Source organism: Amblyomma maculatum, chromosome 3 (genome assembly GCF_055883805.1).
Source record: "Amblyomma maculatum isolate TAMU_Amacu chromosome 3, ASM5588380v1, whole genome shotgun sequence".
Taxonomy (NCBI): domain Eukaryota; kingdom Metazoa; phylum Arthropoda; class Arachnida; order Ixodida; family Ixodidae; genus Amblyomma; species Amblyomma maculatum.
The window spans coordinates 14,109,962-14,121,678 of record NC_139346.1 but is presented as its reverse complement, the minus strand read 5'-3'; the positions used below and the strand labels follow the sequence as shown (position 1 = coordinate 14,121,678).

General features: G+C 44.7%; 1 long non-coding RNA gene across 1 annotated transcript; it reads left to right on the top strand.

Moving 5' to 3' along the window:
• The first annotated feature begins 9,752 nt into the window (after positions 1-9,752).
• Positions 9,753-10,713, top strand: LOC146194256 (uncharacterized). Its single transcript, XR_014705435.1, has 2 exons — positions 9,753-10,100; positions 10,589-10,713. It is a non-coding gene; the product is annotated as an uncharacterized LOC146194256 (long non-coding RNA).
• Positions 10,714-11,717: the final 1,004 nt, after the last annotated feature.

Here is an 11,717-nt window from a genome sequence, read left to right as displayed (position 1 = left end):
TTTTTTTTTCTCCGATGTAGTTATCTCAAAATCTAATATCTCTGCACCCCAATTCTTGGCCGATCCCCCTGTGTGGGTATGTGCCATCACATTAGAGGAGAACAACAACGAACGCCCTTTCAAAATTCTATGACGATATTGGCCACGTTGAAAATGTCTTCGAACTGCAGCCGATTGGCAGCGTTTGGGTGGATGTCACAGATTAATTATTTACTGAAACAACTGCTTTGCAACAAATGCGGATCGCACAAAATTGATGAGGGACACTTAAGCTCCGCCTTTACCACCAAACAGACTTTAATCAAGCCATATAACCGCCTGAGAAGGTTGATTCTTATATCCCGCCTCAGTCAACCCTTACTGGTGTCACGTATACGCGTTAAGTCGCGCAGACCAGCGAATAGTCATTGCTCGGCCACGTCAGCTGCCAGCGTCATGCTCTCCATGTTTCGCTCAATACGCCGTTGCCGATGCCAGATTTTCGGCGTAATGTGCTCTTTATCGGTTAAAAGAATGTTTCACACAGCAATTTCTTCGAGCATAAAACGCCGCTAAAGAATCAGCGACTTAGAGGAGTTCGATAAATCACGAATGATACGGTTGGCTAGTAGCCATAATGTAAGACTGATTTAGCCAGCGCACAACGACCGCGCGATATTCTATTACTGGGTTGTCTTGAACGGACCATTTCTTTTTCGTGTTTCTGGCCAATATATCTTTGATCTGAAGCAGTGTGAAGAGATTATGCGCTGCAAGATACTTATTCAGGTGCGTGGGGAAAAATGCAATGACTTAAGCTGACATCTTTAAAAAACGTGTGTATTGGTGCGTGCGCGCGCGCGCGCGTGTGTGTGTGTGTGTGTGTGTGTGTGTGTGTGTGTGTGTGTGTGTGTGTGTGTGTGTGTGTGTGTGTGTGTGTGTGTGTGTGTGTGTGTGTGTGTGTGTGTGTGTGTGTGTGTGAGAGAGAAAGAGAGTGCGCGTGTGTGTGCGTGCGTGCGTGAAGTCTTGGCTAAAATTATAGTATCTTGCGAAAACTGCATTGTACACACTTCGTTATTCCGCCCCCTTGCTTTGTGCAGTTGGCTGCAAAGAGACATATATTTGTCAACAATGCAAAATCTTCTTTTTTCTTTGTCTGCCTGTACGACTGCAGCGCCGTAGTGCGGTGCTTGCTGCTACCTCTGCAACACGCTACTATGCAGCCGTAATGCGCCTGCTATGAGTAGCGACGCTTTGCTAAGCAGCCGTTTTTATGCGGCTGTTGTTATTCGGCTCTTAGCAAATCACAACTCTTCGACAAGCAAGGCAAGATTTTTTTCTGTGTAGTAGCCGTGCGATTGGCGTAAAACCTCGCTCACTGTTTCATCGGGCTCAGTTCGAAGTAAAGGTCTCTCTTGCATGCGTATCAACCCTGTGTCTTCATACATTTATCTAATGAGAGGCAAGGCGGTGCAAGCAGCCGGCTTTCGTTGAACGCGTGTACTTACTACTAACATCCACATGAGGGAGAAAAACGTATGGCAGCATTACCCTGTTTTCTTCTCTTTTAAACTCTTCCCCTTTCCTTAAAACAGAAAGCACCAAGTAGTTCTGTCAGAATTTATATCTGCAGGCTACCTCCCTGCGTTGATTTCCGTAATAACTGAACTCGTTCAAAGAAAGCCGGTTAAGAAGGTCTATAGGGACCGGACAGCTGAACGGGTGGCGCTGCCTCTCGGCACATCGCTCAATCGCCGGGAATGCACCGGGCCCGGCCGGCGCATTGCCAGCGCATTGGAGCGTACTGTTTGTCGTTGGTTTGTGTGAAAATTGAAAATCCTAAGGTTTAGATGACGTTGTGCGTGAATATATCCTCAAGAGAACAGAGAGTTGGGCTAGTTGTGTGAATATGTCCAGTGAAATGAAGTCTGGCCAAACAAGGCTGGCGAAACGTGGTGCGTTGTTGGCTCCACTGGCAGCTACGCAAACTCGTCGGACGTTTTTAAGCCCATTCATTTCTACGGGTTTCCACAGAAGCATGAGTGGCGGGTGACCTAAGCATGGTTCTTTGAAAGGCACGAATCTACGTATTTGGTTACTGTGTGGTCGTGGAAAGTGCTGAATTTTTAAAATTCCGCTTGTTACCGTATGCTCTGTGCCTTCTGTTCCCCAGGAGTGACGGCACGAGAGTCTCGGAGTCGCACTCCTTCATCTGTAGTCACTTTATTGACAATTGGAAATCGAAGTAACCCAACAGCGTAAGTTAAAACATTTTCCCGCCTGTGTACAAGAAAACCCTAGCACGGAAAAAAAAAGGCAGCTCCATTATCGTCTGCGTTACGATCTTCAGTGATGAGCAGAGACAATGCTTGTGCAGCTACTTTCGCTGACACAGATAATTTACTTTTTCTCTTAACAGATAGGAGACAATTCCTATTACCATGATCTTGACATTTTTCCTCTCTTCGTTTGTCAACCAATGAAAATGCGCTGAGAGCTCTGCGTTGATACTCTTAGAATTTGTTGACATTTGTTTGTGGCATGTCCATTTTGGCTAATCACTCATTTCACAGCTCAATACCGCATGGTCACAAAATCTGCTTCATATAAAAGTCGAACAAGAAAAAAAAAATACAATTTAATTTGTGGAAACGAGCATAAACGTAGTAATTTCTTTTAATTTCGAAGACCATGTAGCAGTTTTTTTTTTCGCATTCACGTTGCACCTGACACGGCTTTACGTATTTTCTGAGCAGCGTCCATTTCCTGGCCCGTCTAAATACATGTGTTTCTCATCGGCGTTTTAGTGAACGTGAGATTGTGGCGTAGTATGACAAGACTGTTTTACCTCTCTCAGACATTTCTTCTATGGCCAATGTAAACAGATTTAGCAGCAGTCCGACAAGCTGCAGTGACAAAGTTGTAAAAGGAATGGCTTTCAGTTATCCGGATTCCTTTACGTGCAAATAGAAAACTACATACATGGTCGTGTCCCCTCACACTCATCAGGTATCGAGGTCAGCTAGGTATCGGCCCCGCAAGTTCGTGGTACGCTGAGAAAGTAGACCACCTTAGCGAACGAGCCATCAGAGAGATTCATTTAACAATAGAACGCACTCTTAGTTGTCAGTGGCTTTTCTTACAACACATCACACTGTGTGTGTGTTTTTTTTTTTCGATTGTATTTAACAGTTTGACAGTATTGGAACATCTGCCTTCAACATCTGCCTTCAGATGTTCAAGGCAGGTGCGGTCAATCGCATTGATCTTCCTGCGCTGAGAGAACGATAGAAGGAAATTAAAAATTTTTTTTCTTGTCACAACCTCCACAGCATGTCGGGAGAAAGGCATTTATAGTACAATATTTTCTAAGTGAATTATATGTAGCAGCTCCGACATGTCCAACGTGCATGCATTGTCGTATATGTAAGAATGATGCTGAAGTGGTATTACTCATTTGGCTTATATTATGATTGATAGTCTCAAGGCCGGGTTCAGTGAGCTATTGTAGCGTAATTGTGCAGGAAGTCCTCGAAGTATATGTGTGTTTTCTATTCCAACCAAAAATAGTGTCACGTTGTGGTGACGAGGTCGACGACACAAATGAAGGGGTCGATGATTGCACTAAAGAAACTCTTTATTTGGGCTGACTTGCGCCCGCAAAAGAACTAAGCGACTCGGCGGCGGCGATAGCAACAAACGTGTTGGTCGATCGTCGAACATGCCCGTCACACTCGGCAACGCTCAATTTAAAGGCTGCACAGAACAATCTAGATAACGTCGCAAACAGCTACCAGCACGGGCTGGAACATTGTGGAAAGACACCCGAGTGGCCGGAACCTTCGAGACAGATCTCGGTGCGTCTTGCGCTACAACAAAACTGATAAAGGTGTGACTCGCGACATCGAGCAGTAACAAAGATTACGGAACTGATACGCGGTCCAGAATCAGAGTGATAAGCCTGTAGGCCGGCGGCTGTTAAAAAACAACAAATACTGTTTTTAAGGTTTCGCGGCAATAGGATCATACTTTTGTCTTGCTTATTTATTTTTCTTCTTTTACAGCTCTCATTGCAAGGCTGAAACTGGAATGTCATTTGCTATTATTCTACTCTGAATGATTCGAGCCTAACTATTACCAAAAAAGACAGGTGCAGCATCTTTTTCATTTTACATGAACGCTGACCATTACAACTAACACTACTACGGCGCCACGGCTACACGGCTCGGCGGTATTTGATCTTCAGGCAGGTTTCGACTAGACCTAATATAAGATGGACGCGCAGTGCAGGCGCAATTCCCGTCTTCGAAGTCGCCTTAACAAGTGCCTAACGAAGGTGTTCCTAGCGCATGGTGAAATCATGCGCGCGGCATTTCCGAGTACATAACAGAAATACCAAGCGCCGGGCGGTTTCAAAAAAAAAAAAAAAAAAAAAAAAAAAAACAATCACGCCCTGCCGAGAACGGCCCTTTTCTTTTTCAAAATTTCCCGGTCAAAACATACTCCTTGCGATTACTCAAAGCAGCTCAAAGCTCTCAAAGCCAAACCGCAAAACGACGGGTAGGGACAGGCTCAAAAACGCCTCGCAGAACGGAAACGACTGCGCCCCTCTGCTGCCTCGGCATCCCGCTGTTTCGGCACTCCGCCGCGGGCGGCGCTGTTCCACCGAGGCGACGGTGGAACAGTTTCAGCGCCGTTAAGTCGGGTCTGATGATTTTCAACGGCTCAGCTGATCAGGGTCTTAAAATACAAGGCCTTGAAATACCTAGAGTACCACCAGAAATATCTGGTGGTATGGGTAAACGAAGGATTGGCATACATTGGAAAGCATGAGCAATCACTTAAGGCAAAAGGGCGAAGGAATGCCGGGATAATGAAGCATAAGGCATTGTGGGGATACAATAGGTATGAGGTTTTGAGGGGTTTTAGGAAAGGAATTATGGTGCCCGGACTTACTTTCGGAAATGTGGTTTTGTGCCTAAAATCAGAGGTACAGTCGACATTAGAAACAAATCAGAGATCCGTTGGACGATTAGCACTAGGTGCCCACGGCAAAACTACAAATGAGGCGGTACAGGGAGATATGGGCTGGGCACCTTTCGAAGTACGGGAAGCTCAGAGTAAAATATTATATGAGGAACGCCTGAGGAAATTGGACAGTAACAGATGGGCAGCTAAAGTATTTAAATACCTGTACCTAAAAAGCGTTGACTCACAATGGAGGAAAAGAACTAGGAAACTAACTAGTAAGTATGCTAGTAACAAGGACGGAGAAATAAAGAGCGTTAAGCAACAGGTGAAAAGCACAGAAGGTAAAATTGGATAAATTCGATGGAAAAGAAACAGAGTGTCGAATTATACCGAAAGTGGAAAATGCAGATCAGGAAGGAAGATTTCTTTTATAACTCAAGAGGCAGTGTCCTACTTTTTGAAGCTAGATCAGGGTGCCTTAGAACACGCAGCTACAAAAAGAAATTTAACAATGGAGATGACGCATGAGCTGTATGTGGAAACTCCAGTGAAAGAATTCACCATATATTATACTGGAATGTAATGGTATTCATCCGGAAGTTGGTGCAGGCGCAATCACTGTTTCTGAAGCTCTGGGGTTTAGAGATAACAGTGGCCGGGTGAATAAACCGGCGGTGGAAACTAGCAAAAAACGACTGGAAGATTGGTGGCTTAAAAGCAGCGGTGACATAATGTTAGTAATGTAGGAACAAAATTTAATAAATAAAATGATGGGTTAGTTAAGCATTCTAAATCAATAATTAAAATATAGGGAGAAAAATGAGCATGATAGCTACTGCTACCACCCCGTTTCAAAGGGGACGCTCCTATATTCCATCCTTCCATCCATCCCATCCAGTTGACAGCCGTGTGGTGCAGACGCGTGTTCCATCGCTCCCCCGATTGCCCGTGGCTACCGGAAACGGACGGACTGGCGACAGCGGGAGCTTCCGAGGCGTCAAATAGACGAGTTCTTTCTTTTATTAACTTTATTTCATTTTCAACTAGTTAGGTTAGGTGCAGCCTAAAGAATAGATTTTAGCTCTTTGTCCTAGCGGCCTGGTTTTTCGTGCCAGCAGCTAGGTTTTCTCGGCGTTCCTTCTTTAACTATTTTGTTTAGATAAATATTTTTTTTCTAGGCTATTGGCATTCGCAGAATTGATTTTAACGCGTGTTTGCTAGTCATTTCCTGTGTATTCTTTTGGTAATTTGTATATTCTGAGAATTCGTAATAGAAATAGTTCACTCGATACATGCTTAAGATGTGCAATCAAAAGAAAGTAAAGTGTACTCAGTGCGAGGCACATGTTAATCTCAAGGAAACGCGTTTGGACTCTGTAGGTGAAGCGGAAAGCAGCGACTTTTTGTGTCGTTGTTGCGTGCTGAGTACGCGTCTAGATATATTTGATCAAGAAAGGGCAACACCCTCTCAATGCTAAGGCCTCTCCAAAGGCCGCGTGACGTCACGCCAAGGGACCGTGCCGGCCCCGCGCTCTGCGATTTCAGCGCGCCGCGCCCGTCTGCACTATTCGGGTACTGCCGTACGTAGCTGCCTTATAAGTGATTCCTTCATTTTAATTTTTGTCGTTGTTGCAGAAAAGAAATTCGCGAGTTTGTGCGCGCCTAAGGCTACCATTTTATAAAAAACGACTAGACACCAGCAATGAAGTGTGCGCAAAGCATTTTTATTGCTTTGGGAGTAAAACTTACTTCTTCTTAAGCGTTGCTGCTTTCCGGGCTGCGGCCTTCTGCTGTGCATTGTCTTGTATGGCATCATTTCTTAGTTTGCAAAAGTTGTTTAAAACAACGTTGGTTGCAACGCGTACTACCAAGCGCAGGAGAGTTTGTGCAGTGTGGCCATTTTCACATGTCTCAGTGTCGTGTTCGTCCAGGAGGGAAATCGTCCGTGAAATCACGACACCACGTTGATTTCTACAGGAGAGAAAATCTTCCGCGGTTGCTCCAAAAGACAACTTCTCTGAAACTAGTTTAGTCATCAGTATCATGTGAACTGTGCATGGCTGGGGAAACTTGAGCCCTCTTGTCGACAGGTTAGCTATCATGGCAGTGTTTTCCGCTTCGATCTCTCGATTTTCAATCGCCAATGTGCTGAAGCAAGCAGAAAGCTTCTTTAAAGCAGCATGAGCAGCGTATCCTGCAATGTAGACAATAGCATCCATGTCAGAGTAATATCGTCGTCGCTGACAGCAACAGAAAAGTTGCATGGGACATGATCCTCACTTACGTCTTCAAACTCCTCGCGTCAAAAGTTTTTGAAGCTTCTTCTCACACACGGAAATGGGGTACTGTGATCCTGTCAGCTGGCGGCATCCGTCTGACGTACTTGAAGTAAAGTTCAGTAGAGTTCTACCAGAGAATAGCATGTCAATCGCAAAGCTCTGTCAGCGAGGTGATGTTTATTCTTGCCCACAACGGCACTCAGGAAAGTGTGTCATTAACAGACCTTTGCAAGGGGTCTTAACATTGACTATTTGCCACCATGTGAGGATAACGTCAATCAAGTCGACTCAGCTTGAGGAATCTTGAACGCGGAACCATGTGTCCTGAGGGCATTTGAAACAAACTGATCAATGACGTCGAGAACGAGCGTTACATTTTGCCGCTCCATTGAGGTTGGATTCATTGCTTTCAGTCTTCACAAGCGACGTCTTCTCTGAAGAATAAAGCTGCCGCACAGCTGCGAAAGAAGCAGCTTTCATACGAGGAGGCCCACTCAAGTCCATTTCAGGGAAATAGAGGCAGGGTTTTTCTGGTTAATCCAATTGATGCACTTCAAGAGATCGACCACGTAGAAAAGAGCGTTATCGGCTGGATGGGGATAGACAATGCTCAACTGAGGAGCAAATAACGACATCATCTTGCGGTTCAGAGAATTGTTGTCGGTTATCACAGCGATAATTTTAAGCCCCATTTTCTCAACAATAATGATTAGTTAGCATGCTCGTGCAAAATTTCTGCGCTCAGTTTGCTCACAGGTAATATGTGGATGACGTCCTTGTTTGCAGAAAGGAGTGACTGTACCATGAACACATGGGCTGTTGTTGCTGGTTCCGTTGAATGAACCGACGATCCTACTATTGTGCCCCCTTTGTAGTCCAACTGTGGTTTTATGTGGATCTCATCGATCATCAGCGTCACTGTCTTCTCGTAGTCTTTCATTGATTTGACTCGTTCTCGGATGTAGGAGAGACAGTGCGGTTGATTTTGCTCCACAAGAGGGTCAGCTTTGTAATTTGAGCAAACACGGCGCAGTGTGGAAGGATGGGGCAGAATGATTCTTGATGCAGCTCTTGTGAAGTGATCCCTTACAAAAATGAGTTTTGAAACTCTATTGTTGGACTATTGACCGCCTTTTGAATTTATTGAATTTCGATAGACATTCAACCCCAGCTGAGTGCAATCTTTACAGGGCCCACAGAATTTTCATTGTGTTCTACCCAATAGACTTTTTGTGCTATTTTTTCTATGTGCTTTTTGTTGTCAGTTTTCAACGTTCACGAACAATTAGCGTGTACTGTTCAAGCTGACCCATGTTTTTAAGTAGTTTTAGGCACAAATGATAAGAACATGATGTGACAATTTCGTTATGAATTTTTGGTCTCACTTGTAATCAACTATTGGCCACATTCTGCAAAGGGAAATATAAGAGCAGCATGCAGTTGCGTGCTCGTTCATGTTATATAAAAGTACATATTAACGGTGCACACTTAGCTCAAGCTTCGCAACACAGTGAAAATATGCCCTAAAAACTTCATGATGGCAAAGCCTCCACTAATAATGCAAATACATCGTTGAATGTCAGTCAGAATCCGTAATGAATCAGCTTCTGTATGTCGCAGAAGGTAACTTTAGTGGTAGGACATATTTTATATTTATCATAAAACAAGTTCAGTGAGTCATCATACTAACAAACAGGATCCTAGATTGAACCTACCATGTAGGGCAGGACAAAGCTTTTTTAAACCAGTTGCAAAGTTCACTATATATATGCTTCAGGGTCTGACATTCTGCCCAAGCCTAGGTATTTTTGCCCGTAGCTTTTGCCGCAAAATGAGGTGCAGTCTGTATTGGAATCCTGTATGTCTTTGGAGAATTTAACTGTTATTTTTTTCTTTTCCTTCCTTTCTTAAAGTGGACACCATGCTAAAATGAAGTCACTTTAAACATTGAGGGGTTCTAATAATGACGGATTGATCCCACGCATACTATAGAGTTAACACGCATAGCAAAAACATTCGCGTATGAAATAAAAAGAAAAAAAAAATAGGATTACACGCGTCTTCTATCCGCGACTCGTCTTTCAAAGAAGCATTCGGCCACTGCCTTGCTACTGTCCACACCCATCTTTCCCCCGTGCCGCGAACGGCGCCAGCATGTCCGGAGGGTCGAGAGTTACTTCCTGTCGGCTGGGGGGGAAAAGGGGGAGGGGGGGAGGGGTTGCTCCCTTTGGGTCTCTGCTCTCTGCCTTCTCCGTGGTTTGTCTTCACGGAGATGACCTTGGCTGCAGCATAGCTCGCGCAGCGGGGGCGGCGGCTCCCCCTTTTCACCAAAGCTGTTCTTCCGCGCCCTGTTTTCTTTGCACGCGGACGCGGGTACGCTGAGTGCGGCGATGTGCCAGTTCAGTTGGCGTTTTCCCGCCACCGTGGTCGCATCTTGCACTGTGAGCGAAGCACCGTATGTAGGTTTTTCGCTGGTGATTATCACGAAGATCGTTTTGTTCAAATTTGAGCGCGAACGTACGCATTTAAGTCTTCGGAGGAATCCGCTCTTGGGTGGCAGCTTCTGCGCAAGGAGGACGTGTTTAAGAAGTTCAACAGTCGCAGGCGTTTTGGATTCTGGGCGAAAAGCCGGCACGGGCGGAGGGAGCGTCTGCACTTTGGTGAGAGTTTTACTTTTTCCTATTCGTGTTTGTGCCAGTCTTGTACAGTGTGTGCTACAAGGGGAAGCGAGCATGTAAATATTTCTAGCAGGCAAGCCAGCCTCGTCGGAAAAAAAGGAGGGAGAGAGAGAGAACCAGGCTTGTCTCTAACGCGGACGCTGGGGCCGATGGAACGCCAGTTGGGATGGCGACATTTTCTTTCTTTTACAAGGTGACCGTTTTTGACGGATTGTTCGGCACAGTGCTGTACTCTTTCGATACGCTACTCGCGCTGAGACGGACACATTATCGAGATCATAATATGCCTCTGTCACACATTGTGGATTATTGAATCTGTGCAGCTCCACCATTTTTGCAGTGTTTGTTTTTGTTTCCACTCATTTTGGTGCCTATAGTTGGTAATTCTGCTTCAAGTTTTCTGGGTAGTAATGCTTGTGACTTGCACTTTGCTATTTATATTCACAATGGGATCTTTGACGGCAGCATATATTGTTTATCAGGGAGAAATGAACGATGTGGCAGTGCTGCCGAGCTGTGGAAGCGGCGGTCGATGCCGTCTAAGCAGTGAAAGACAGTGACAACTCATTTTAGACAAGAAATTTCTTGAGCTATGACGTGGAGCAGCGCACAAATGCCTTTCCTCTATTTTTAAGTTAGTATATACCGCAACTTAATTATGATTTATATTGTTTATTTCAGCATCACATGCGAGGAGTTCCCGGACGTATCAGCGTTTTACGCAAAGAATAGCCTGGCGTCATACCTTGCATATGAATTGAAATAAAGCAAATAAACAGCCCAGCTCATGTTATGGGTTCACCAAAGATGCATATTTTTTCTTTCTCATTAACGCGCATTTTTTATTCTGTGTTCCCTTTCCGCTGCGGATTAACAGAAAATGCTGCGTGATCAACGGTTAGCCGGGAGCAGGCACGAGGTGGTTTACATTAATGCAAAAGTAGAACAGCACATATCCTTGCTGCGGTCAGTCAACACATTCTATGTTCTGCTCGATCAATCAACAATTTAGTCAGTTTAGTGTAGGTTAATGAGTGAGTAAGTATAATGGGGCTTAAAAGATCAAGATCTGTTTTGTTCTTTTATGCCTCACTATGCTTATCATTAACCAGCACTGATCAGACAGGATTGTTGATTGGTCGGGCAGAACATAGAATGTGGTGACTTATCGCAGCTAGGAGATGTACTGTACTACTTTTGCATTAATGAAAATCACCCCGTGTCTGCTCCTGGCAAACCGATGGTCGTGTACTATTTTCTGTTGTTCAGGAGTGGAAAGGTAGCAGAAAATCAAAAAGCGTCACTTGCAGAGTTTCTGAAGCATTTGAGCCTGAAATCAACAGAATTTCAGTTGCGCGAATTCCAAAAGCGCTCTTAAGAAACACATGGGCCACTATTTCATAAGCGCTCAACAAGAGGTCAACACTGCATCATCCAAGATGTTGCCGATTATCAACAGACTTTCAACAGCGTGTATTGACACAACGCTTTCGAATTTCTATAGAAACCCTACATGCATTTTTGTAAGGGATATGAGCGAGGAGAAATTGAATTAAAAAAAGCTGCCGAATACCAGCAGCTCTGCGCTATAGACATGCTGTTTCGCGAGGAGAAACTGCTCAACGAGAAATTTCAGCAAAGAAGACTGTTCTTTCGTCATCCTCAATGGGGTCTGCAACCGACAAACTGCAATACTTTAGTATGTTTCGACTCTTTCGTCACCATATTATGCAAGCCTATCTCAGCAAGGACAGGCTGGAGGTGTCGCATACTTGAGCTGGCAGAATCCTGCCTGAACGAAGCGACAGAA